The 23,383-nt window shown below is 44.2% G+C and overlaps 1 protein-coding gene across 2 annotated transcripts in view; it reads left to right on the top strand.

Annotated features, from left to right (window-relative positions):
* The window catches only part of GCA (grancalcin), a 295,328-nt gene that overhangs the window by 130,615 nt on the left and 141,330 nt on the right, over positions 1 to 23,383 (top strand). The gene's annotated exons all lie outside the window — the stretch shown is intronic.

The raw sequence follows: 23,383 nt of genomic DNA, 5'->3' as shown, positions 1-23,383 counted from the left end.
CATTAGTCACGCAGGCTAGATGGAGGGAAAACTGTCTGAGTAGATCCGAGTCCATGTTTATTCATGGGAAAATTGAGTTTAGAGAAGATTCATATGTAAAGGTGTATACATGTATATGTTGGTTTGTTGTATGGTTTAGTTTAAAATTGAATAAATATGAATAAAAAAAGAATTTGGCATACACACTGTAATTCCATACTCGTACATGAAAGCCATTTACGAGTGATAATCGGGCTTGATGTGCTCACATGAACCTTTTAACATGGAAGGCTGTTTTGCTTTGGCTTCGTTGCGTACCTAGAAAAAACCCTGGAAAAAAAATTCCGGGAGATTCCCAGCTTGGCTGCATAGTGTAACAGGGTCCAGATGAACACAGATGGAGAACAATGGGGGCGAAGCAGAGAAGTTAAGAAATGGTACAATTATTTCTTAAGTAGGTTGGTCCTACCTTAGTGACTGAGCCTACCTAGTTCAAGGAGTGGTGAAGTGTATGAATAAATCGACGTGTCCTACCAGATTGAGTAGTTACTAGCAGACAATCGCACTTTTACTTTAGACAATTTGTGTTTGCGATAAACATTTGCTGGGTGGCTTGAGAAATTATAAAAGTAAGCTTTTATAATTGTGATGTATCTGGCTCGGGCAAGTGTTCTCCGTAAAGCAAGAACACTGGATGCCATTGGTGAAAAATGTGTGGGGGAATCGGGGGAGGGGGGCTAAAGTGTAAACCTATGTGGACATTGGTCTGCACGCATTTTTAGAATTAAATACTGTTTAAGGTCTGGGTGGGAAAGGTTAGTGGTTTTAAACCCCCGGTTGTTGGCCTCGGCCTTGGAACCTGATACAAGATGGTGGCGCAGTGGTCACTGATCCGTCTCTGCATGCACTTCGAGTGCAGCCTTTGTGGATACTGAAGTGAGGAGCCCTACTGCATATCCACTGTTGGGGTGACGTTATCAGGCTATCCGGCATTCCCCTTCCACACGGCCAGGGACAAGAAATCAAGACCCGATCCATGTACCTGCATCCTTTTGCCAAGACTCGTGATTAGTGTTGGTCCTACGTGAGGTCAAAACGGCCATGTAGTAGACTTTCTGCAAGTTACTAGGGCCATCGATCTAGTTTTCACTAAGAAGCTGACAAGGTAAGGGGGTGGGGGAATCCATTCAACATTTGAAATGATCTCCATGTATGTTTTGATATTGGAAAAATAGTTAAACCTCCTTACTACTTGAGGGTTCCTTACAATGAAGGGCGTCCTAGTTTCGTTTTTGTTATATAGTTTAGTGTCGGATTGGAATACTTGGACTGTTGTATACGTAGTTTCTTTCTAGATTTGTCATTTTCTGGAAACTTTCACCCAGCAACTTTAGCAGTTGCAGGAACGTAGTGACCCCATCCAGACTTCTCATGGGTAGATGCTCATTTGTTCCGGACACGACTAGATGGATCTTATCTAGTTCAAGGGAGTAGCCCAGAACCTGTCAGTCAGGTAACAAGTGATGTCAATAATATAAGGTGTAATAATAACGACATTCTAAAAACAAGGGTAAAAAATACCAACGTGTAGTTTGCTTATCGACGAGCATGTAAAATTGAATATTTGCATGTCGGATTTTATAGCAAAAACCTGTCAAGGTAGAGTTCCGTTGCAAAAAGGGAAGGACTGCGAGGTCCCGAGGGAGGAAAGGGAGTTGGGGGTGGGGGAGGGGATTGTCTCCGTCCCCCCAACCCCCACCTCCGAAAAGTTATTTGTAAGCCAGATGCGGATAGTATGCATGTTGAGATGACCGGAAACAACCTTACAAACGTTTTAGCAACACAAACGCATTATTGGAAGAGCCACAAGAGGGCACTCTGACAGCATCCATAGATCGTGAATGCAGGCAGCTCTGAAAAGGGGACCTCGATGTTTTTCCTCCACAGTGGTTTGCAATTGATTAATAACCATCTCGGGGTTATAAAAACAGTAAAATCACATATAACAATTTTTCCAACTGGAATTCGCCGCCTTCTAATATAGCAATTCATTGATGAAGTAGAGTGAAAAGTATCACCTTCAAGCGAGAGGGGCTGTTACAGTGCGTTATAAAACTGGGGCTCAAGTGGGTTGGGATTGAGTTTAGCACAGTAAGCTACTCGTGTTAGTCTCCCTTTAGCCTGACCACACAAGAAGAGAAAGCGGAGTTTATTAATCAATAACTTGAACCACTGGGCCGATTTGGGTTGCAAGGGCGTAACGATCGGCCTCGGCGCCGCCGTTACCACCCGATCCTGCCCACTGGCACTTGCTATAAGCACCCATGGGTTTTAAATCCGGGCTGCTGATACGCTCTTGGAGTCCCGTTCAGTCAAACAAATGCTCACCTAGATAACCAGCATGGAAATGAAGGTGGTGTTTCATGCAGAGCTCTGCTTCCATTTCCATGGTAGCCCAGGGCGGGGAGCACTGTTGGCGCCGCCGCTGAAGGAAGGTTAGTGCAGTAGGGAGCAGAGATCAGAAGAGGTGTGGGGAAGATGGCGGGGTGGCTGGGAGTACCCTTCAGGTTGCTTGGAATGTGAGCTTATAGCATGAGGTGCAGCCACCCTTCTGAGCAACCGGATTGGCTGTGGCACCTGCCCTGGCTTCTAATGTATCCTATTCCCCCTTCTGAAGGCTGTCCATCCCTAGTGGTATGTAGAGCTGCAGAATGCTTACCGTGTAAAGAGATCTGTCGGGCATAGCTGCTCCAGTGGATCCTTGAAAACCGCATCCTGACAGATTGAAAGGCCCACAGTAGTACTCTACCCGAACCCATATGGATGCAGAGGATTGTTTCCTATGGCAAATTCCTCCAGGTCTTCAGGCGAATAAGGACCGCATGTAGAGCGATTGTATAAGAGGGTGAGTTTGCTTCAGGCTAGGCAGATCCTTTTACTAGTCTGAACATGTTCTCACTGGGGCTTTGGGTTCTGCGACCATCTCAGACCCTCGGGAAGACGTGGCTAGATGGGAGCAGCCCCCAATGAGAGGCAGCTCCTCCACAGTCTCTCGCTTAGCTATTCCTGTGGCAGCCCCGTTAAGGTGAAATGGACAGACACGTGGAATTATCAGTGATGTATGATGCAATGCTTACGTTTCTCAGCGTCCAAAGCCAAGGTAGCCTTTATTTTAGTTTTATGACCTGCTCTATACGGTTGCCTAGGGTGGAAGTTTCAAGCTACTCGCCAGGCATAAAGTCTCTCACCCCTTAGTTTTCCACATACAGCCCATCATTTCTTATTTGCTAATGGTTATTTTAAATGTTTAGGCCTACCACTGGTGTCCAGAGACGGCCCAATTTTGTAAGATTTTGAGCTTTTCGGGAGAGATTAGACAAATGTCATCATAATTAACTTGGCCAGTAGATTGTGAGTTGCTAGGTTTGAGTCGGGACCGTACGGAAGAATCTGTTTTACTGAGGGCTTAGAAATGGAATTAAAGGTTGCTTTGGTTATCGATCGAAGCCCCAGACAAAGTAGGTCTAGCCATAGTGAAGTCCACCAGCTGGATTTTGAACTGCGCGCACTTGGGCGAGAGTCTGTAGTGTAGTTCTTGGGGAGGACTGATCAACCCAAGCTCTGGCAGGGTGCAACCTTGAGGGGAGCTGGGAATTTGAGGGGAAGGGAGCTCCTGCCTGTAGACGAGCTTGGTTAGCTTGATACCAACATCTACCACAAGCTACTTTTTGCTTCTCAGGCCAACTGGTGGTGAATAAACACACTTGTTGAATGTTCCCAATCTATAAAGAAACATTGGGACACACCTATGAAACATTTAAAGCATTTGCTGCCATAATAAATGGACAAAATGATATGCTAATTATGGGAAGCTAGTTTTGCAGAGCACTAAATGCTAGCTCCTCGGTCCCCGGTGGTAGCTCCTGGTCACTTGCAAATGCTGGATACCGAGCAGCTACTTTAAGCTCCTGCTTAGCCAATTGTAATGTCACTCCCTGCTCTGGGGCAATGGAGTGCAGGAATCGAAACCCACCAGTTAAGGGTAATTCTTTCTCCTCGCTAATGAGGTGCCTCTCTAAAAGGAAGGAAAAAATATATTTGATTGTGGAAACTAAACTATTCCACCAAAAACTGTGCCAGCTCTTGAAATGGGATACTAGTCTCTCGTGCCTAGAACTATAAATCGCATGTATTCCATTTGTAACTCTGTTGTAGAATCCATTGTTTGAACTCAGCGGCAAAACTTCGTGATTGCGTTTTCATCAAATAAGATTTCCCAGAACTAGCCATTTATTTTCCTGCAGCTAGCATGCATTCGTAGTACTGAAATGAGAACTAACATGCAATCTGTCTCCTATTTCGTACTCCTTTGTCTGCTCTTGAGACTTTTTTTTGTTTTTTTTTTCACCTTATTTGATAGACATTTTTTCCTTTTCTGGTCTTCTTACCCTTTTGTGCAATGTAAAATAATCTGTGCGCTGCAGTAATCTAAAAATCTAAACTAAGGCATAGCATATAAAACCTAATTTCGTGTACAATCCTGCATTTGTTTTTTTGGTGTTTCTTTTCTTTCTATCGTTTGTTTACTGCTCACGCACTTGTATTGCTAGTGAAGCGGCTGTCTCCTGTAAATATTGCACACCTGTCCTGACTTGTGTAACCCCGAAGTTCCTCAAGTGTTTTGTACCCTCTTGCTCCTGGGTTTTGACTTTTGTTTTGTTTTAGTGTTAGTGCAATGTAAAATGTACCCGATTAAGCGTCAAAATGATAATTGTAGTAACCCTTCAGTTTGCATTAGCAAAGTCAGTGCTGTAGTGGCGCAGAAAGCCTTCTTTACATTGCCCATATGGCTGACAATTGAGATGCAGGCTAATTATATATTCACTGGGGTAAAAGCAAATGGTCGGTTGCAATCTACTAGTCTGGCATAAATGTAACTTGCCCCATGGCAAGAAAGCTGATTCTCCACATGCACAGAGCACATCATTTCTTACCTACCGAGAGTGAATTGCCAATGGCTAGTAAAAAATGTAGATTTTTGTGTCCTGAATTGATGCAACCTTTATAGCCCATATGAATGGGCTATGCCAGTTGTGAATGTCCCATCAACCTAAGTTAATGCTTGAGCTAAGCAAGGGCGTCCTATCGGGCTTAGTGCCATTAATATGCTAGTATAGGCGGTTAATGTAGACTGTAACAATTGATCACCTCAGCAGGAGGCCCTTGGTGATTTTAGAAAGGGGGGGCATGGGCCCCAAAGACTGCTTGTTCGTAGCCTAGAATGCACCTAACTCAGTCAACGATCACCTGTTCTAAGATGGCTGCTGTAGAGCAGGCAACTGTTTGTTCAGACTGGGTATCTCTGTGGTTGGGTGGCTGCTTGGAAGGGTAGGAGCTGCGGGAGCGGGCAAATGTTAACCAAGGGTTAAAGAAAATGAGGAACAGTGAGACTAGGAGGAAGGTAGGGGAGAAAAAGATGCCGGGAGCTGTAGTGAGCATCTTGATTGTCAGAACTATACCGGTGGGTAGTGCTCACATTCTGAGCCATTTGATTGGCTGAAACTCACCTTCCTGGTGTTATAGATGTGACGACCTTGAGCGTAGAAGTCCAAACACATTACGTCGGAAGAAATTCTTTAGCAAGCCAAGGAAACTTCAATAGCATAAAATTGTATGAGTGTTTGGTCAAAAAGTATGCTTTTGATCTAATGATCACACCCACAATGCGCTACTCTGTGCCTCTGCGCTGTAGCATAACTTCCAGGGATGGCTATTTGTGTAGCACTGCAGCATGCCTTAAGCCGGTGGTAAAGTTTTCGTACCAAGCCACCCTCTCCCCTCCTCCCCGGAGTAAAAATATTGTTTCCAGGCTCTTTAAAATACAAAGCAGATTTTCTACTGCTTATATTTTCTTTCAAATGCAGTTCCCTTAATCATTTTATATTTGTATATTAAAAACTGTCATCTTAATCCCTGGGACTTCTAAAAAGGGTGGGAGGAGCACCCTCCTAGTTTGAAGACCACTGATGTAAACTGAAATGGCCTATTCTGTTGGGTCATAAGACTTGAAGCTTTTCACTGACATTACCAAGTTTTTTAAACTTGGCTAATTACAAAGGAGATGCTGGAGACATCGGCGTAATTTTAGGGGGGACATGTGTTTGTCCCCCCAACTTTCATGGCATACCATTGTGTCCCCATTCATTTGGCTGGGGTACCTTTTCTACAGATGTCATGCCCCCCCCCCCAACATTTTTAGCAAAGTTACTCCACTGGCTGTAGAGCCCTTTGAATGGGGATGCTTTCAGGTTCCTTTCAAAGCTACACCCCTCACTTGACCAGATAGTTGACCCCGACGAATCGTGTTTCTCTATGCCCAGGTTACGTCTGCAAAAATCAGGAGGGTCTACAGGCATTCAGATCAGTGTACGCTAGGTATACAGATCCACTCGAAAGGGGCAGATTGAAAGAGGGCACGTGTGGGATTCGTGTGCTGACCTCTTCCCCCTGGCAATCCATGCCACGGGGCCATGCACTATGGAACCTTAATCGTTCCTGTACAACACGACATTATAAACGTGTAATTACCAAGTGACAGTGGGGGTTGTATAATGTTTTTTAATGGGGCATCAATTTATCAGTCAATTTGTTTTTTGGTGCAAACCGTTTTTGCTTGTGCAAAGCTGAATTGTGAAAATCCATTGTTGGCGTATTTCATGAAATCCGAAGTGCTCCTTATAGAAACCCATCGCTTAAAGGTGCCCAGAACAGACTTGCTCAATCACTATCTGGCGGCGTTTGAGACATTCCTGTATGCTGAATACATTGGCACAGCTTTTTTAGCTTACGTTCCCTTGTTTTTCCTTTTATTTTCTGGTGTGCACATTTTGAGGCTTTCTTAAATGGGCTGGCCTTTACAACCCATGGTTTTAATTTTTATTAAAATAAATTAAAGATTTAAGCAGGAATTTCACGTTGGGATACGTTAACCCAAGTAGCCAATTATTGTGCAGTGCAAGCGCAACGGCTCGTTGCAGGGAGTCAACGTTCACTGCTCGTTTTAAAGACGGTTGCAAAACCAAACCTTAGCGTCACAATCTATTCTCCAAAGGAACACAATCTGGATATCTTTAACCAAACACGTTTTCGAATAGCACCTTCTAAGTGAGTGGTGTTGTGTGGTCGTGTGTAGTCTGAACCAATTGTGAAATCCTCAATGCTGGTGCTAGTTTTCTATTTGGCGACAGTCTTTTATCATGTAGGTTTCTTATTAGATGTAATTTCTTTGCAGAATATCTTTAATTTCGGCCATTTGGTGGAGAGACTTCAGCCTTCATGAGTTGAGTGGCGTGAAGAGGACACCAGGTGGGATTAGCAAGTAGAATTTGTATTTTTGTCAAAGCATGGGAAGCTAGCCTGCCACTTGGTCAAGTTAACTGAGATTGTTCCATCTCCGATATTGTTGCCTCTGTAGACTGAAGAGTTCAGCTATAATATTGAACTCTCATAATGAAATTGGACTTTACTGCATGTTTTTTGTGTGTAGGTCATGAATTGGATGTGGCAAAAGTTGTGTAGAAAAGGGTTCATGTACATGTCGAATCTGCCCCACTGAAACATTTCAAGCCCAACCCAAGATTATTGAATTGGAGTTCAGCCTTGCTTCACTGCATTCCATTGCCTTTTTGACACTGCAGGGGAAAAAAAACTGCTTGCCACGTCTGCATTCCAAGGGGAGTGGCTTTTTTTCTTTCTTTGTGACTGGTAGATCGAACCTTAAGCATGGTGTGTTCTGTTGACCGATTTTAGTAAAGCACAGCCTGCACCAGATCGTAGATTAGTCCGAAGTAGACCTGTTTGAAAAATAAACAAGTTCTTGGCTAATATTTATCCTGTGTTGATGACGAACAACCTCTTCCTCCATCTCCGCTCCCCCTCGACCCCCCAAAGGCAAGACACTGGGAGGTGCTCACAGCCACCAAATTCCTGTTATAAGCTGTAGTGCAAAGTGAAATTTGTTGCACATTATTGTAGGTTGGAATAAGTCTTTTGACCTGCCTGTTGTGCGTTCATGGGCATTTTTATTTATTGGGTATGTATAATGTGCCTATTTCAGTGCGCGACAAGACAAGATGGGGGGGGGGGTGGGGAGGACAAAGCCAATACTACTAGTTCAGTAAGAGATGCGCGGGGGGGCAGTGGAGAGAGGGGGTAGTAAGTGCTGGTCAGGGCAGAAGGGCCTGTGAGGAAACAGGAGTGCCAGGGGAGGCCAGGTGGACAGAGCCGGGGGAAAGCGGAGTGTACCGGGGAAGGAAGGTCCATGAGCAAGTGCAAAGTAAGGGCTACAAGGGTGCAGGCCCAGGCAAGTGCAGCTTGGGGGTGTGGGGTCAGTGGTCCGGGGAGACAAAGTCCAGGGCTAGAGTATAATGGGAGGGTGGGGGGCTGGTGCCCAGGGGAACTCTGAACGAACTAGGCAGCCAGTGAAGAAGCAGACGGGGACATTAGCAGAGGAGGGGGAAGGAGGAAGAGAAAAGGAAGGTCTTGAGAAGCTTCCGGAACTTAAGGAGATCCCCGCTCAAGTTGGAGGGGTAGGAAGGTTCCTGTGGAGGAGGGAGGAATCTACCCCACGCTCTGCTTGGAAACTGTCTTATCTGCATAGAGTTGGACGACCGAAGGGCTCTGGCAGGGAAGTATTTGGGGAGAGTTGGATGTAATTGGGTCCCAGGACACAGCCTTGTGGATGATACAGAGGGTCTTGAACTTGATTCTCGCAGCAACCAGGAGCCAGTGGAGAGCTTTTAGGGCTGGAGAGATGCAGCCCCTGGCCTTGAAGTCAAGGATAAGTCTTGCAATCCTAGTTGAGGGGGTGGGGGAGTTGGGCAGATTAAGGAAGAGGCTGTTGCAGCAGTCCAACCCTTGAGTTTCTGGGGAACCAGGAAAAAGGAGAATGGCTGAGGAGGTGCAGCTAAAAGTGGGCCTTCTTGGCAAGGTCTGTGATGTGATGTCAGGGGAGAAAGCGAGGAGACCGAGGTATTTTGACTCTCAGGCTGGTTAGGGGAGGGAGCTCATGGAGGGTGACCAGAGTGAGAGGGAAACGGTGAGCAGGGGTCCCAATGAGCAGGATTGATTCTTTAAATGTATGTTCAGCCAAAACGTATAAGATTTACTGTAATAGGCTGCATTCATATTTAAAGAAAAATGATGTAAAAGTAATGCTTACACAGTAAATGTAAAATCCAACTGAAGCGGCTCTATAGATTTGAATTTACTTTTTCACGTGACCTTTTGGAAAATAAACCTTTAGCTCGGAAGTGCCCGTGTAGACACTGCACATTTTATTTTTGAATACTGTGCCATTTAATGAACGCTCTGAGCTAAATATACTTGCAATCATGTTGCAATAATCGTTGGCTCTGTATGAGCCACACGCACACGTCAAATCCTAATATTGTTCAGCGGCTGCAAAACTGGTTTCAAATTGGACTACCGCATGCTCATTGAGGTTATCTTTTAGATTTCACTAGGAATCTTCTGCGACCAATTTTGTTTCTTGGTTCACCCATAGTTGTCAAGAAATTAACTGAAAGGGCTGTGCATGACAGTCCAAATGGCGCAAAACCAAGTCGACGGCAATAAAAAAATTACATCTTTAATGCCATAGGAAATCAATTGGCCATAATCTCTGCCCAAAAAAAGTAAATTACATTTAACACCACAAACCTCCAAGTTAAACTGCTAAAAAAAAGTGTATTAAACGGTTTAATCTTCCTGCCACTGCTTGCAATTTTTCTTCAGGAGCATGCGTTTACTGCATACGTAATACAAGTGCACCAACCACTCAAATGGTCCTTGTGGTTACACAGTACAAATACATAAATAAAAAATATAAACTCCTGGCCCAAAGTCCTGACTAACCACTAGTCCTTCATTTATGTTGGTCCTGCTTCCGATCCCAGCAGCTTTCATCACTGGGAAAAATGCTTTTTTTCATCTGGTTGCCAACAGGAGTTCCTGCCACTTTCTTGGTGGCAAAAAGCAAATCTAGGTGTGCAGTCTGGCATCTGAGCAATCGCTATGAACAAGCTCATTAGATGGAGGGCTTTGAGCTTTCATTAATACACAAGATGTCTAAAGCTTGTACGTTTCCACCTGGAGAGATCAGGGAACATCTATAAATCAAAGAACTGATCAGGGCGATTCCGGAAATATGATGACCCACTATTTAATTACTTATTATCTTGACCAACAACAAATGGAACATAATAAATAAAAAGGGTGACACAGGTTAATAGAAAGCATACACTCACTACATACAAAAAAAACAGCAATACTAAAAAGACTAATAAATTCATTAAGGATTACATGCTGGCTACATAGCGCCTTAACCTTGTCTGGAGTGCAGAATGTTTAGAAATGCCAAATTAATCTGCTTGATCAACAGTGTTGCGTAATGAGCACTGTGTGGCGATGGTATTGTCGACATGTCTGTGTTTCGGCCTTGCAACAGAAGTGGATTGCTTTAGCTATATCGGCCTTCATCAGGACGGGTAATTGCCAGACCTAATCATTCATGATGTGTCCTGTGATCGTGCAGGTGAAAGTCCAGCACATACGATGTGAATTTGTGGCAGTGTTGAACATTTCTGATCAAGATAACCCATGGGTCAAAGAGTCCTCGCAAGTTGGGCTCAGTTCTGGAGGTTGACATTGCGGCCAGAGAATTGGAGTGAGGGGTTGTGCAAAGAAACCTGGAAAACCACTGCATGTGTGGTGTGCGCTGAAAAGGTTATGTCAACCTTTCAGGGAGATTATAAACTTGAGTTGAATGACCCGTCATTGTAAGTAACGTCCGAACCACCCAACACTAGTTTAAACTAGTGAAGCGCATGCATGAATCTCTGTACCCTTTTAGTCTTTCCTGCTAAGTGTGACAAGGCCAGTATCCTGGCCTTGCCTGGAAGGGAGAGGAACTCCTCGCAGCCGAGGGTGGGAGGCCTACTAGGTGGCGTAAAGTCACAGCCTAGACCCTCTCTCATCTGGCAGCATGTTTCTTTGCAGTCCAAGCTTGACTCTCACCATGAATCTTATACTGGATGCTCACTTGTGACTTTCTATTGTGGTTAGTGTATGGGGTGATTTTCCAAATGGATGGAACTGAGTGAAAGGAGGGTGTTTGCGTAGTTGTATGGGAGGAGTGCTGCTGGTGGTAGTAAGAGGGAGGATGAACATTAAAGGGTGGAGGCAAGACCTACAAAGTGTGAAAGACATCGGAGAGACAGGAGAGTTTCCACAGAAAACAACTTGGTCTCAAGACTAGTTCATTGTTTATTATTTTTATATTTGTGGGGTTTAGGACAGGCCCTCTCGTGTCTCCCTTGATGTCCTCCCTCACCCTTGCATCCATAACACCTGGTTGGTGCTACCGAACAGTAACCCCTACTGTCTGTGGTCTCATTTTCTGTCTCCCTAAATGCAGGCTATCTTGCCTCCCTCAGGGACTTCATAACTTTCCCTACTCTAACAAAAGGTTAGTCTTCTAATGGGACATTGCATAGTGCCTTGCACTTGCTGTCTTAATCAGGCCTCCAATTCCTTGTCCCTGATGAGTCACGCTTCTCCACCCTTTGCGTAACTATTACCAATTCATTCCTGTCTTCCCAATACTACTACACACCAACCCATCCCCTCTTCCCTACTGCTACACTAACCTGCCCCCACTGCTTCACTCCTGTGTCCCAGGTTTTCTATTCGTGTTTGGTTATAATGAAGATCCTATGATGGATACATTTGCATAGTTTTCCATCAAGGCCACTTGGCACACCCGGGACACATACATGAAAAGAGGGCCACCTGAACTTTTGGAGTCTGAGGTAGTTGGAGACAAGTCTTTAAGACCAGACCAACAGGGATGGACATTAGAGGACTTCCGTGCCACTGTGGCCACAATGTTATATGTTATGTAAGATTATGAACTTTAGTTACAAAAGAGACCACCCTCTGTTTCGAAGTACATCAATCAGAAAGGGCTAAAGCCCATACGTTGTATCGGACACACCAGGCATAGATTTAGTTGAGAAAGGGGATACAAACAAGGAAAGTTTCTACCTGATTAGGCTGAACTAATTTACTGAGGAATACCTAACATAAACTCCCAGTAACACCTTCAGCAAATGAAGTCCGATATATATATTTTTTTAAAATGTATTTATTTTTTCCTTTTTTCTTTCAATATCGTGCAGAGCAGCAGCACTGTTGGGAAGAGTCAGATGAGAAGGTGGATTTCATAGTGTTTTGCAGGAGAAAAAGCAAATATTATATTTCCCTACTAAAGTTGGTCATACAAAAGTGGTTTCCTTACTCATAAATCGTGTGGTTACAAAAGCAGTCAGCCCACCAATGAAGAAATACAAGCCCTCTCCATCAGATCAGTTTTACACAAGAGAACAGCTAGTTTCAGATTCCCTTGCAATCCCAACAGCATGTAGAAGGAATACTGACGCCCCTTTCAAAGAGTACCTTGCAGAGAGAGAAATTAAGAAACTCTACATATTTGGGTGCAGAATGGCCACCTCCCCTGCCTATCGAGTGTATTGCTAACACCCATGGCATTCATTGCATGCCATTGGACATGTTTGAGGACTTGGTCAGTGTGATGCAACAAGTACTCCACCAGCCTGCCACAAAGTTCTCAAGAGGGGCAAGCTATAATTTTACGCTGTTAAAAATGCTCTTGATGCCGTGCAGCAGGTTGACCGATTGCGGGGCAACTGTCATTTAGGCATGCTTGGCTCCATATGACGGGCTTTAATCTAAGACCCTAGCATACCATGTTGAAAAACCAATAGAAGTCTGTTCTGTTTGGGGAAGTAGTTGATGGCACGGTGCAGAGTGCACAAGTGGGCATGATGCATTGGTGAATCTGTAGTCTAGGTTGCAGAGAGACTGGATCAACAACTGGTGACATCTGCTAGTTGGTGTACTTTTCATCCACTTACCTATTACCAAGCCTGTACTCCATATAGCCATGCATCAGAAGGCAGACTGATCACACAGGAGCACCACCTTTAAGCGACACTGCATCAGAGCCAACCACAACATGGACATGCTCGGAAGGGGCCATAACAGCTGCAAAACAGTGGCTCCAGCATTCAAGTTCCTTCTCATGATTACACACCCAACACCTCTAACAACCAACTTTGTAGCTTCGCTCCTGATGTGATAGAATTTAGTCATTTGCAATTACCTATACAATGAATGGAAATGTTAAAGGAGGCACTTGCACCCAAAACCAGGCATAGTTACTTCAATAAATGAAAAAGGTTTGTCATCTTGTGTACTAAAGAGCAAGTCTGTCCCATTGATTTCTAACCAACAAACCTACTCTTAACCTCTTTTACAGATCACTTAAAAGTGCATTTTATAGCATTATCCACGTGCACAAATATGAGCATAAGTTATCTTGGTGGAGAGTTCCTGTGGTCTAAGCTTTTAGCGAAGCGGTAAAGCACATGTGCTCAGTGGCACACCCAGGACCAGGTTGGGATCTAAACGTTGTGCTATGTGAGATTGAGGCCACATTTGTAGTCTATGCACAAAGCCTCTCAAGGACTTTAGATACAAATTTGCTTTCCTTGTTGCCATACCTTCTGCGAAGAATAAGTGAACTACAGGCATGGTCTGTCTCGGAACCATTTGCGTCAATGCGCAAAAACAAGGTGGTTTTAAAGACGCATCCTAGATTGTGAGAGTTATACAGTATTGTTATACGCTATCCAACAAGACTCCCTGTTCTGCCAAAAGCACGTTCTACACATAGTACAGGAGCTATGCTCTTTTATTGCTTATGTACCTCTAAAACAAATTTGTAAAGCCACAACATGGAGTTGAGGGTAGATGTTCAGACTGCACCATTGTGTAGATGCACAGTCAAGAACAGATTCTCAATTAGGGCAAGCCGTTTAAAAGCACTTATTTGTAAATTGTACTTTTAGTTCACCTGCCACCACCTAATGGCGAAAGCTAAAACTGCCATGTGCCCTTCTGCTTAGTCCCTAGTTTCTCTTGTGATGAAGAGCCATTAGCCCCTTCGAGAATAACCAAAACTGGTCTCTTTGGATCTGTTTACTTGTCCAATTTGTAACTAATTTGATGTTTTGCAATCTGATTAACCATGGGTAGAGCAGTGTAAACACTAGTGGATAGCCAACTTCCATGGTTTTGGTTGTGTGGATAGGTTAATTTAATTTTTCAGTTGTTAAACACATATTTCTTCAGGTAGTCCTCCAAACAATCGTTTTTCAGCTGGTCATGCCAGTACATAAGGTGGAAGACCTATGCAAACTGAGTTTGAGCTTTGGTTGAATCCCTTCTACACAAAGCCCAACGCAACGCCTGACATGTGACGTAATTGGGTGTTCACTGAGATGTATTTTGGCTTTCTAGGCACGGCAAGCTTGTTACTGCTTCCCAGCTCATGAATTTAGATGTGTTTAGCCATTGGGTTGATGCCCCACATGAACAGCACTCTGAAATGTATAACTCTTTGATGCATTGTAGTTGAGAACTACTTGGTAACAGAACGGGCATTGCCTAGACCTGATTCTGCCCAAAAGTAGACCTGCCCTACTGCTTGTTCTGACCATGCTCTTCCGCTATTCTTAATTACCAATCCCATCATCTACCATACACTTTGTGTCTCGTACCACATGGGTATAGTTTAAAAGTAAATGGATCTGTTTGCTTGTCCCAGGCTCTCTCCAATTTGTCCCTCAGATTTGATGCTTTCCATGCAGCTATAACTCGAGAGCTTGATACTCTATCTCCTCAGCTAAATCCAGACTTTATAAATCCCCCTTGTTTACTGCAGACAGTGCTCCGGATGAGATTTGGAAGTGGGATCATTTTACTCCCTCGTTTTTAAAGTTGGGTAAACTGATTTTGTTAGTGAATAAAAACGTGAGTCCAATTCCTAATTGGATTACTATATAAGCAAGTAAAAATGTATGTTTTTGTAATCATTTCGTTGCACCTAGTTATTCATGCACATTAAAAGATGCAACTTTATTTCTATTGATCAGGCAACAATAAAAGTACTTTCTTCCTGTGATCCTACCTGCACTACTGGTCCAAACATATCTGTGGAGCTGTATGGGGGGATTGCGGGGGGGGGGGGGTTGAGGGGAGGGGAGGGGAGCAGGGGCACAAGGTTCTATGTGTCTGTTTATTTTTTTTGTTGGGAGTATTTGGACTCCTAGTCTTTATTTTTCTGAGCATTTGCCTATTTTTAGGGTTAAAGTGGCTGATACACCCCTCATTTTTAGGGCTGACTGCAGGCCACCTACTTCGGTGGAGCTGCAGGCACTTACATTCCTGTGGAAGAAATACTTCAATGACTGAAATGTTTTTAGGATCCACAAACCAGTCGCCTTCTCTTCCAAAAAGTATTTCCTGGCAGACACTTGCGTTTATACTTGTACACCAAACTTAACAAGGTCTGGCAACCATATACCATTTCCTAACCCCACCCCAGTTAGGCCGCACTTTTTGAAGTGGCACAGTGTAGGTCTCCCTGGAAAATTTTAATAAAGTTCTTTCATTTTCGGGAGGTGGAGCAAAAAAGTCAATCCTCCTTTGCACCTTTGGCTATCCCCTCTCCTATTGAATCTGGGTCTTTTTTTCTCACGGCTACTAATTCAAACATTACTTTGCCATCGCGTGGTTATTCTGTGTCCATCTAGTTCAGTGGATACCATTCCTGTTATTGTGACCAACACTGCCTATTTTGCCCCTCTGCCCCGGGGGTTTCAAGGTTTATCAGTATTTCTTGATCCTTGGGAGGGGCTGCCTCTCTAAAACGAGGCCATTCCAATCCCATTTTGAAAAAGGCCTCTTTGGATTGTCTTAATTATGGAAAACTACCCATTGCTGGGCTACCCGATATTTTCAAAGTTAGAGCAAAGGAAGTAACTAAGCAACTTCACATTTTCTTGGACTCCACTGGAGTTAACTGTAACCAATCTGGGTATTACTCTTACTCCAAGCACAATGCTGAAATTGATCTTCTGTTTGGCTGTATTCACTGCTATGCACAAGAGGGTAATTGATTCCCTCGGTATGATCTTTGACTTGGCAGAGGGTTTAAATATTGTGAATCAAATTCTGAACAGATTATTGGAAACTGCCCTTGTCCGGGCAGCATCCACCTCTGGATTGGTTCCACTTTTTAGCTGATCATGGCAATTGGCGCAGGATTCCGTTTTTAGCTTTATTTTGTCTTACTTTGTGTCCTCTAAATAGTTTTCTGGCTTCAAGGGGTTTTTTGTCCTTTTTGTGTGTTCAGGCAGACTTCTACCTCAGTCCCCCTGTCAACTCAACCCTTCAAGTGCTGTTCTGTGGTGGGCCGTATGACTTAACAGGATTTTCATATTTTTTCTTTTTAGTTTAATTTTTTTTTAGCGCCTCATTTTGGTCTGAGTGAATTTGGCTCCCTCGTCTGGGAGGGCAGTGCACTGGGTGGTACCTGTACGTTTGTTTTAAATACCCCATGGAAGTACTCCTTCTTAGAGCATTGGTATCCCAATGCTCATGTATAGTGGCTGTCTAGATAGTAATGGGTTTTTTGTTTTGGGCAAAAAAGCCAGGCACCCAGTCAGAACTGGATCCACGCAGACCCACTGGAGGACAAAGGCCTGAGGAGTTTAGGTGTCTCCTGTCCTCCCAGACACACTGGCGCCTCTGGGCAGGTTTTTCATTGGGAGCCTGTCAAAGTCCAGAGTGAGCAGAGCGTCCCTCACAGGTCGGCAGAAGACGGCTCAAGAAAATGAGTTGGCAAAATAAGAAGGCAGGCACCATTTTGGGTCAATGCGCCCCTTTGCGTCCTTTACTGCAGCTGCTAATACAGCCTGCGATGTAGGTTTTACAAAATCTGTAGAATCATCCACTGCCACCAGCCATTCAGACTTGTCACTTTAACTAGAAAGTTACAGAAGTGAGAAAAGGAATGTGTCCCCTCAGCACTCCACAAAAGGTGCGGTCTGATGATCTAACAAAAGAAAAGCATAGGTAGGATAAAATAATCCCCTGTCCTGGTAACATTAAATTAGAACAGGAAAAGAAAAAAGCCAGCTCAAGGAGTTCCTAGCAACACTGCACAAAGTGCTTTGTACTGCAATAATAAATTGCAAATGTCTTTTAAAAGTTGGAGGAAAGCATGACTCCAAAAAGATGTAACGAAAAAGGTTAAAGGTTCCCAAGGGTAGATTAAAAGAATGAGTCTGGAAAAATGTTTCCCACTCACTCAGGAGAAATTGTAAAAAAAAAATCCAAGAGTCCAGCAAAACGTGCTGGGCGGGACTCGCAAGTCTGTGTGTGTGCCGATACCTCATGACAGACTGAGCGTGCGCCCCCTACAGGAGGAGGAGTTTGCACAATGACCTAAAGCCATGTGCTCTTGATGGCTTAACTTGAGGTAATCTTCTCACTTTCACCATTCGCTGCTCTGGTGGATGGAAAAAGAGCAACTTGTAGAAGAGTTGCCGTTTCCGACACCTTCATCCACTTTCACACTCTGGATGGATGTGTCTCTAGAAGACTGGGAAGTACCATCTAAAGCATCTCTATGTTAAAGGATTATGGACAGAGCCCAAGTCCAAACTACATATCAATATCTCTGAACAGAGAATAAGCTGGTGGGCCATGACATCCCTTCAGCCTTTTAAAGGACATCAGTGACGGTGCAGTTGGACAACACATATATCCATGCATTGCACAAATAAGCAGGGAGATCCAGTTCCACTTTGCTGTCTGGGGATGCCCAGTGTCTGAAGGAATGGGCTTTAAAGGAAAAACATTCATCAATGTGGAGCACCTTGAAGGGCAAGATGATGATCTGGCAGATGCCCTCAGCAGGGGATGCACAACCCACGAGCGGGACAGTACAACCAGGAACTTCCTTGAGTGTTTGCAATATGTAGAACCCTGCACACCGACCTTCGAGCTAAAAAAAAACACACCCAAGTGCCTGCCCTGGGACCCAGCAGATTCCATCCCATTTGAAAGACAAATTCCTATACACATTCCCTCTGCTTTCGACAGTTCCATGGGTACTCCGAGTGCAGAAAATTATATTCATTGTACCTGCTTGGACCAGACAAATATGGTACTTTACACCTTTGCCAGGCACTATTGCATTGATGAGGACACCAGGTGTGCGTCTGCATTTGGTCAAGCAGTGCTGTAACCGCTTTTATTTCACAATAAGCGTAGCCACGTCTCCATGCTCTTCTTGCTAAACACATTCTCTTACACAATGGAAACCTTTCAAGTTTCATGCTACTAAACAGGCATGCATTCACTTGCTCCCTCCATTCTCCACATGCCCTCATTATTTCTTTCTTCTCAAAAGTCCATTATCACTTGCCATTGGCTAGGGCAAATTTTGAGGCTGGTCTTCTAGGTTGCAGCGCCAAGACAGGACAGTGGCACCATCTTTTCTACATAAAAGACAAAACGATAAACACTTGTGTGTTTGTATACTGTTCTAGGTTTAACATCTTACATTTGACAAGGATCCCCACATCTTACCCCAAACCAGCCGCAAGAGTTTGTTTTGGAAATTTGCCTGCACTGTCTGCTCTAGTTCCAGTTGAATGCACAAACCATTTACAAATGTACTTTTTTGATACAGCTACACTTGCAAGACCGAGGAATACATCTGTGTCATCCTTTGCCACAGATTTGTTCCTTAGGAGGCTTTAAAGATGTTGGCTTTTTGGAAAAATTCAGTAAAGCAAACACATTTTCTGCAAGGTCTCCATGGGAAGAAACTCTTCAATCTACAAATACAATGTGGACTGCAGAATTGCTTTGTTTCCATTGTTTGGTGTTTTATGTACCCAAATGAACTCTACATGATAACCAGTGGTAATGCCATAGTTTACTTAAGCAATACGCCTAGAGCAAGGGGGCCTTGGGGACCATAGTTTGCTCGGGCCTTAACAAAGGCCCCAGGGCATTACCTGAAGTGGTAATCCCCAACCCCCACGAGGGGCTTATTGCTATTATTACCCCGGCCCGTAAAGACTGAGGTACTACACAATATTCTGTTCTGAAACGCTCCAGCATTTCAGAACAGAAAAGAAAAAGTTTTAAAAAATGGCACCCGGTGAAGGGAAAACAGTCAGTTTTCCCTTTCCATGGCGGCCATTGAAAACAATAAAATCAAACAAAATGGCCGCCATGGAGTTCCTTCTTCCTTTCCATGGTGGCCTGCCGCAGATCACGAGTGGACGCACTGGGACAGCACGTACGATATCGAAGAGAAGCAATAAACGGGTAAGTGGAGGTGGGAGCTATCGGGGGGGGGGGGTGGATTGAAGGGTGGGGGGGTGGAGCACTTACCCCATTCCCTGTTGAGGATAATTTTCATTTTAGTGCTAAATTCCTCCCAACTTGGAGACCCCCCAGCTCTTTTGCTGGACTCGTATTTTTGATCTGATTTGGATTGTTTCCTTTGTTTTTGGAGTCTGACCAACTACATAGGTGTTACGGAGAATTCTCAAAAATGTGCTGATTCCCACCACCTTGGAGACCCCCAGCAACTTTGCTGGATTTTAAGGACTTGATTTTTTTACCTGGAGAGGTGTGACCCTTTTTCCCACTCTCGTATTTTTGTGTGAATTTTATCCGTGTGTTTCTTTTGGTTATGGAGTCTGACTCCATAGGCATCATCTTTCACAATTGTCACATAGCACCTTCAGTGCAGTGGCACAGGGAAGTCTTTTAGATTTCCCATGGTTTAAATACCTTCTCTGGGGTAAACTACTGTTTCCCAGAACAGTAAAGTAAAATTGACTTTACTTTGGGTGTGCTGGGTCTAGCAGGTATAATGCTATCTTACAATAGAGTGCTGGAGGGTTTACTTAGTATCCCCTGTGTCTAAATGCTCATGTTACATTTGTAAGTTACCCTTTCCTTACAGAATGGCTGGTGGCAGTGGTTTCGTTCCAAACTCCCAGGGTTTGCATTTACTGCGGCTGTTCGCACCTTGGGTAACACTAACCGCGGAAGCCATCTTTTTCAAAATGGCGCTAAGCCATCTTTGACAAAATGGTCCCTGATCTTTTTTCGCCATTTCTTTGTGGAAAGGTCCTTCTGGAGTTTCTCTGTGAGCCAAATCAGGTTTACCCGTCTCTGGCTCCAGAGTGTCTGTCGGTAGGCAGGAAGTGAGGGAGGTGCCAAAAACTTAGTGTTTAGTCTCCTAGGAAACCTAAATGCACTCTGTGGTGATTGGCTGGCTGACTGTCAGGCAAGGACTGCTATCCTGCTGGGTGAGTGACAGGCTGTAATGAATGGGAGAGAACTGAATAAAAGGTGAGTCTTTTGGCTTGGAAGGCAGAATCGACCACTGGACGAAGGAACTGAAGAGCTTGAAGAGGATGCCTGCTGCAACTCCTGGACCGTTAGTTTGCCCGGTGAAGCCCTGCTGCAGTGCTGAAATGCAAAGTTTGCATCGACAGAGAAGCCCCTGCAAGGACGAATTTTTTCGCTTCGGGTTGGTGGGACCAATCCACTCCAAAGTAAGCCCCCTGAACACTAATCTCGGAGCTGGCTGAATTGCCTCAGAGTTGCTGCAGGAAACCGTGTAGCCAGGGAGAGGGACACTGGATTGTGTGCGTTACTTTTAAGCTGGCCGAAAGCTTTTAGAAGATCTTCCGGACTCCCACGAAGCAGGACTGACAAAGCCTGAGCCCCCTCAGCAAGTGCGGGACCCCAGAAGCAAGGACAGCACACCTTGACGGCCAGGAACCGCGTTGTTTCTATTTGCAGGAGTTGAAACGCAAAACAGCCACTGAAAGTGAAGTTTGCCAGTTGTGGGTTTTGGCAGTCCCAGTGCATTGCAGGAGTCCCCAGACGTCCTCCCTCTTGTCCACACGACTAAGGCCTGGGAACAGTCAGATCTCCAGAGCTGCACAGGAACAGAATTCGTCATCTGCATCTTTTCTTCTTTACCAAGGTACTGTAAAACAAGTCTAAGAGAACTTACCTCTTACTGTAGAAGTGCTTGTAACTTCCACAAGTCTAATCCGCTTGTGGCCCTACATTTGATTTTTCTTTTCATCAGACTTTTAAGAACCTGTGCAAAGACTTCCATTGACTTACCAGAAGGGCTTTATCCTATCCAAAACTTTTGCCCATTTACTTTGCATACCCTATTGAATTGATTGTCTCTTCTAGTGAACTCTAAAAGAATCTGCACGGCTTAAGAATATTTGGCGTCTTGTATTCTAATAACCTTTGCCTTTTACCCACTTTTTAAAGAGTGTTCTGAATGCCAACAGTAAGATATTAATGTCCCCAGCACCCTTGTTACTGAAGTCACTTGTGGGTGTAGATTGTGTTTGTGGGCCATCCCAAAAGGGTCTTTTCTGATTCAGAAACTCGGTGTACAGTATTGCAGTAGGAAGTATGTGATTTTTACCGAACTGAAGTTCGACTCCCAAAAGTCCTTTTAAAAAAATATATTTATATTTTTAATTTTCCGCAAATATATATGTAGGGGGAGACCCCCCACCTTACCCCTATACATGTTTTTATTCACTTTATGCCATATATATATATATATTGGGGGTCGGACCTTTGGGCGTAGGCCATTTTGTACTATACCATTGAAGTATATTTCTGTTAGTATTGCCCCCTTCTGAAGAAGGCTTTATAACTGACTGATACACTCGAGGTTTCTTGCATAAACATTTATTTAAGTGTTTAATTGAATACCTGTATTTCTGATAGTCAAGAGAAGCCCCAGAAAGGACGACTTCTTCCTTTTGGGTTAGTGGGACCAGCTAACCCTGAGACTAACTTTGCTGGAAGACCTTCCACAACTGGCTGTACTACTTTGCTGCTGCTGGAACCGAGTGCCAGGGGGTTGAGAAATCTGTAGTAGAGTGCAACGTGTATAAGCCAGCCAAAAACTCCTGTAGTCTGTTAAGGACCCTACCGAAGCAGGACAACCGAAGCTCGTGTCACCTCACCAGAGTGCTGGACTCCAGGGGAGAAGGAAGCCCAACCTGTGTCCAAGAACAGTGGTGGTGCGGTTTACAGAGCGCTGAAACCGCAAAGTGCTGGTGATCGGAAGGACGCCCCTAGCTGCTGCCGAACATTTGAATTTCTGTGCAGTAGTCCTCCAGATGGCCTCCCTCTCGTGCCCACGACTGAGGCTTGGAAGCACAGGATCTGCATCACTACAACCAGCCAAAAGACAGCTCGACCCTCTTCTTCTAACCAAAGGTACTGTTCTGACTTTGAGGTACTTACCTCATTGTCTGTAGTTTTGCTCTTTTAGAGTTGATTTCAGCTCTTAATTTTCACAAGTGTAACGGCTTGTGACGCAACAGTGATTTTCTACAACAAACTCTTAACTTTGTGCAAGACTTTTTTCTATCGAAGAAGTGCCTCAGCTCCATAGATTTTGCTCCAATTGACTTTGGCTGTCCTGGCTCCCTGCAGACTCGTCTAGTCCATTGACTTTGATTCTTACTGTCCCTCATGGGTGATGCATTGGTTTTTAACTAATATTGCTGGGAAAGGATTTTATCTAGACTTCATTGGGAGATTTAAAAGTGCTCACATGCTCGGAGTACCTGTTTTTAACCTCTTTCCTTTCTACCAACCTCAGAATTTTACAAAGTGCAAAAGTGATATATAGATGCCAATACTGTCCTAGTTAGTGAAGTCGCCTCAGGGTGTAGGAAGCGTGTATGAATCACCTTGAGTATTTTGAAGTGTGTTTTTATTGTTGCACTTTGCCCTTTTTAAAGACTGCTTATTTAAAACTGACTGTTAAATAATTATTTTACTAGAAAACATTGAGCGGAAGTGTAATTTAGATACTTGTATTTGTGAATTTCAATGCTACAGCTCACGTTTGTACCCCTCTTGAGATGTGTGGCTGCTCAGTCACACCAACTACTTGTGTAGTACAGACCTATACCAATGGGTGGGTTACCTAATACCAAGAGAATAAGGCTGCTGTAGACTCCCCCAGGGTTACTACATCCATTCTTGCCTAAGCGGGGAAAGATGGTGGCCTCCAGCTATGAGGCAGCTCAGAGCAGGGGCATTACCGCTGGCAATTCCCCTGCCGTTCCGAGCCTCATCATTGGCTGAGAAACAACCACCACCCCCCCCCCCCCCGCTGGGTTCTAATAATCCAGAAGCCTGATGTTCAGGCCGATGTTAGTGACCCTTAAAGCCTACACGATTGGAATTGTAGGACAATGTGTCCTTGAAGAAACTATATTCTCGAATGTATGTGGGCAGTAGGAAAACATACGCAAGCATGACTATTTTTTTCGGTACTAATTTAAGTTGCTTTGAGATGTTTCACAAGATTTGTAGTTTGCCT

Source organism: Ambystoma mexicanum, chromosome 9 (assembly GCF_040938575.1).
Source record: "Ambystoma mexicanum isolate Mex_15411 chromosome 9, UKY_AmexF1_1, whole genome shotgun sequence".
Lineage (NCBI taxonomy): Eukaryota > Metazoa > Chordata > Amphibia > Caudata > Ambystomatidae > Ambystoma > Ambystoma mexicanum.
This window is presented reverse-complemented; position numbering and strand designations above follow the sequence as displayed.